The sequence below is a fragment of the Nansenia antarctica genome, assembly GCF_963989245.1.
Source record: "Nansenia antarctica genome assembly, chromosome: 6".
In the NCBI taxonomy this organism is placed as follows: Eukaryota; Metazoa; Chordata; class Actinopteri; order Argentiniformes; family Microstomatidae; genus Nansenia; species Nansenia antarctica.
In genome coordinates this window covers 74,121,878-74,126,877 of record NC_137676.1, presented here as the reverse complement: position 1 = coordinate 74,126,877, position 5,000 = coordinate 74,121,878, and the positions used below count along the sequence as shown (strand labels likewise).

The 5,000-nt window shown below is 45.1% G+C and overlaps 1 protein-coding gene across 1 annotated transcript in view; it reads right to left on the bottom strand.

Annotated features, from left to right (window-relative positions):
* LOC308160968 (thrombospondin-type laminin G domain and EAR repeat-containing protein-like) overlaps positions 1-5,000 on the bottom strand; it is a gene marked incomplete at both ends in the record, with an annotated part of 35,948 nt that overhangs the window by 15,412 nt on the left and 15,536 nt on the right. The gene's annotated exons all lie outside the window — the stretch shown is intronic.

Genomic DNA, 5,000 nt, shown 5'->3' with positions numbered 1-5,000 from the left:
TCTGGCGCGATTTATACATCGAATAGGTAGACAACATTTAGGATTTATTGAACTGTTTTATTTTTAATATAGTCGATTTCGTTTTATTACAAGTCAATTTAATATTCTTCCATATCAAATTACTGCATTTTTTAACATTCTTTGTTGCTCTGATCGTAGCTTACACTCCATGTATGCCTTTCGCCAGCACAAAGACAGATAAGAAGAACAGGGAACATTCCATCGCGAGTGAAGCGAGCAAGCGGAAAATAATTGGCCACCTCAATTCTGGAAGTCACCAGCCTCCACTGATACACACATTACACATGACTGTCACCATGGTTACACATTACACATGACTGTCACAATGGACAATGTACACACATAACCACGAGACAAAATCAACCTCTAGACTAGCTGCCTCTCTAACCTCTAGACTACCTGCCTCTCTAACCTCTAGACTACCTGCCTCTCTAACCTCTAGACTACCTGCCTCTCTAACCTCTAGACTATCTGCCTCTCTAACCTCTAGACTACCTGCCTCTCTAACCTCTAGACCAGTGGTTCTCAACCCTCTCCTCGGGGCGCCCCAGCCGCTCCACATATTTGATCTGTTCCACCACCAGCACACCTGATACAACTAATAAAGTACAAAGCGATTATGGTTTGTACTTGATTAGTTGAATCAGGTGAGCTGGTGGTGGAACAGATCAAATATGTGGAGCGGCTGGGGCGCCCCGAGGAGAGGGTTGAGAAACACTGCTCTAGACGACCTGCCTCTCTAACCTCTAGACTACCTGCCTCTCTAACCTCTAGACTACCTGCCTCTCTAACCTCTAGACTACCTGCCTCTCTAACCTCCCGGCTACCTGCCTCTCTAACCTCTAGACTACCTGCCTCTCTAACCTCTAGACTACCTGCCTCTCTAACCTCTAGACTACCTGCCTCTCTAACCTCTAGACTACCTGCCTCTCTAACCTCTAGACTACCTGCCTCTCTAACCTCTAGACTACCTGCCTCTCTAACCGTCTAGACTACCTGCCTCTCTAACCTCTAGACTACCTGCCTCTCTAACCTCTAGACTACCTGCCTCTCTAACCTCTAGACTACCTGCCTCTCTAACCTCTAGACTACCTGCCTCTCTAACCTCTAGACTACCTGCCTCTCTAACCTCTAGACTACCTGCCTCTCTAACCTCTAGACTACCTGCCTCTCTAACCTATAGGCTACCTGCCTCTCTAACCTCTAGTCTACCAGCCTCTCTAACCTCTAGACTACCTGACCTCTAACCTCTAGACTACCTGCCTCTCTAACCTCTAGGCCAGTGGTTCCCAACCGGGGGTACGCGGACCCCTAGGGGTACGTGAGGGGATTGCAGGGGGTACGTGGAAAGATTTGGAATTATAATTTATTTCCCCTTCCAAAAAAATAAATAAATATACAAGTAATTTCATAAACCTGTTGTTAAAATGGTACGCTGCAACTTAAGTTCCTCCCCGACAGGTGAGGACTGTAACACAAGTGGTAGTCACGTCACATTTAAATCATGTTCACGATCATTTTCGCACGCAAGTCAGCTAGGCCTGTCAGTATACCGCAAAGATGGACAGATGGTTAAAACGACCAGCTACAGTAACGGTCAGATCAGAGGCAGATCAGACGGTTAGATCAGAAAAAAAAAAAAAAAAGGGCCCCGCTATTATTTGGAAACATATGTTTTGTGGGGATTTACATGTACACCGGCTGATCCACCACAGCCACAGTGCTTTTTCTGCGGCGAAGTCCTGGCTAATAATTAAATGAAGCCATCCCATTTACAGCGACACCAGAGCACCAAACACCTAGCAACTGTTGGTAAAACTGACGACTTTTTCAAGCGAAAACTGTCAGAGTTCAAGTCAAGTCAGGCTACACTGAAGAAAGCGGCGAGTGTGTCAAGCAAAGCACTGGAGGCGTCCTATGCTGTTTCATTACTGGTGGCTAAGTAAAAAAAAAACACATTCAATCGCCGAAGATCTGATTTTGCCTGCCGCTATGATTTTGGCTAAAACTATGCTTGACAAGAAAGCAGCTGACGCGCTCAAGTTGGTACCATTATCAAACAATACCGTCTCCCGTCGGATTGATGATATGTCCATAAATATTGTCGGACAAGTGGTGGATCAAATGAAGCAAGCAGGTCAGTTCGCTTTGCAATTAGATGAAATGACCGACGTTAGTGAGGAGGCTCAGCTGCTTTGTGCGTTATAAAGTAGAGTCGGACATAAATGAGCATATCTTGTTTTGCAAGACGCTGCCAGAAAAGACAACTGGCGAGGAAATATTTCTGATTATTGACAGCTTCTTCAAAGACAACGATCTGGAGTGGAAATCCTGCAGTCACATCTGTACCGATGGAGCGGCAGCAATGACGGGTAAGGTGCGTGGGCTGCTTGGGCGTGTGATGAAGGTGAACCCCCAAATTAAGTGGATACACTGTATTATTCACCGGGAGGCACTCGCCAGCAAAAGGATGAGCCCCGAGTTAAGTGCAGTTATGGATGACGCAGTTAAGGTGATTAACTTCATTCAGTCCCGGCCAATGAACCACAGACTGTTTCAAACTCTTTGTCATGGCAGCGGGTCAGAGCATGAGCAGCTACTGCTTCACACAGACGTTCGCTGGCTGTCTCGAGGCAGTGTGTGTGTGTGTGTGTGATGAATGAATTAAACATTGAGGTGGCCAGGTGGTACATGTATTGGCCAATTAGCTCATGTAGTCTAATTTTGAATGGCAGTGTTTTGAAATGGCAAACATGTGACTTTATGTCAGATTGTTGTGTCTTAGGCAGAGAACCGTGTTTAGTGCATTTAAAAAGTGCCATTTTGAATAGCAAAATGTGTGTAAAGCAGAAAATGTGTTTAGAGTTTTGGAGACTCGAGAAGAGGTTTTGCTCTCTGTGTGTCAGTTTAAATAATTGTGCTATGCATGTCATTTTATTGTGTTAGCAATTGGAAAAAACTGTAATAGAACACATGTGCGGTGGACAGATACAGATACATATAGTTAAAAGTCCCAGTGCTGTTATACTGTATATCGGCACTCATGGAATGCCTCTTGTCCAATCAAATGACTTGGTCGGAACTAACTGTTGTGTAATAAATGTTATATTTGCAAGTTAGTGTTTAATTGAACATTTTGGGAAATAATCAACACGCATGAGTGAGGGGGTACTTCTGGCATGGCAAAACAGCTCAAGGGGTACACAAGACAAAAAAGGTTGGGAACCACTGCTCTAGGCTACCTGCCTCTCTAACCTCTCTCTCTCTCTCTCTGTCTCTCTCTCTGTCTCTCTCTCTGTCTCTCTCTCTCTGTCTCTCTCCCTCTCCCTCTCCCTCTTCCTCTCCCTCTCCCACTCCCACTCTCTCTCCCTCCCTCCCTCCCTCCGTCCCTCTCTCCTCCTGTCTCTCTCCTTCTCTCTGAATAGGTCAGGATTGCATTGTGGTATCAAACACACTTCTGAAAGCCACTGTCCACAATAGATAGAGTGTGTGCCGTGGCTGGGTGCTGGCTGGGTGCTGGCGTCCCTCCAGCTGCAGCAGCTGGGCTGTCTGATGCTTTATGGGTTAGGGCTAGGGCTGCTTTATGGGTTAGGGCTAGGGCTGCTTTATGGGTTAGGGCTAGGGCTGCTTTATGGGTTAGGGCTAGGGCTGCTTTATGGGTTAGGGCTAGGGCTGCTTTATGGGTTAGGGCTAGGGCTGCTTTATGGGTTAGGGCTAGGGCTGCTTTATGGGTTAGGGCTAGGGCTGCTTTATGGGTTAGGGCTAGGGCTGCTTTATGGGTTAGGGCTAGGGCTGCTTTATGGGTTAGGGCTAGGGCTGCTTTATGGGTTAGGGCTAGGGCTGCTTTATGGCTGCTGCTTTGAGCTTTGATCAATGGAAGAGGCACACCAGAACTTCACAGGTAAGGAAGGGAGAGAGAGACACACACACACACACACACACACACGTGCGCATGCATGCACGCACAAAGGAAGCAGAGCGCCACATGAATGAGAGATCAAAGGTTGATCTAATCTCAACCCCACAAGAAACACAAACACATATTCTATCAGGTAAAAGGCCAGGTAAAAGACACATGCACGCACGTGCACACACACGCACACGCACGTACGCACACACACACACACGCACGCACACACACACACACACACGCATACACACGTACGCACACACACACGCACACACACACACACACACACACACACACACACACGCATATACACACACACACGCATACACACACACACACACGCACACGCACACACACACACGCATACACACGCACACTACATTCCACTGTAGTACAAATGGTTCTGCTGTAGTATTGGGATTTTGTATCTTGCTGCAATGCCAATGTTGAAGAACCCAAAGATGTTTACTGTTGTGTAGTGTGTGTGTGTGTGTGTGTGTGTGAGTGTGTGTGTGTACTACATTGGATGTAATTATTGTGTTACCTTGTGTTATTACCTTGTCGTGAGTTTAGAATGATAAGGTTCTATCTCCGTTTAGAATGATAAGGTTCTATCTCTGTTTAGAATGATAAGGTTCTATCTCCGTTTAGAATGATAAGGTTCTATCTCCGTTTAGAATGATAAGGTTCTATCTCTGTTTAGAATGATAAGGTTCTATCTCCGTTTAGAATGAGAAGGTTCTATCTCCGTTTAGAATGAGAAGGTTCTATCTCCGTTTAGAATGAGAAGGTTCTATCTCCGTTTAGGGCAGTTCAGAGATATTGAGCGTCAAAGTTTTTACATTCCATTATGTTTTGTGAGATGGAACCTTTGTATTTTATTAATTACTAACTCAAAAATGTCAACATTTAAAAAAATAACACCACACAGGCATTAATAAACACCTAATGGATCAGATTATGTAAAAAACTCAATTTTGACAAAAATGGAGATAGAACCTTATAATTCTAACGTCACGTTATGTTATTACCTTGTGTTATTACCTTGTGTTATTGTGATATTGTGACT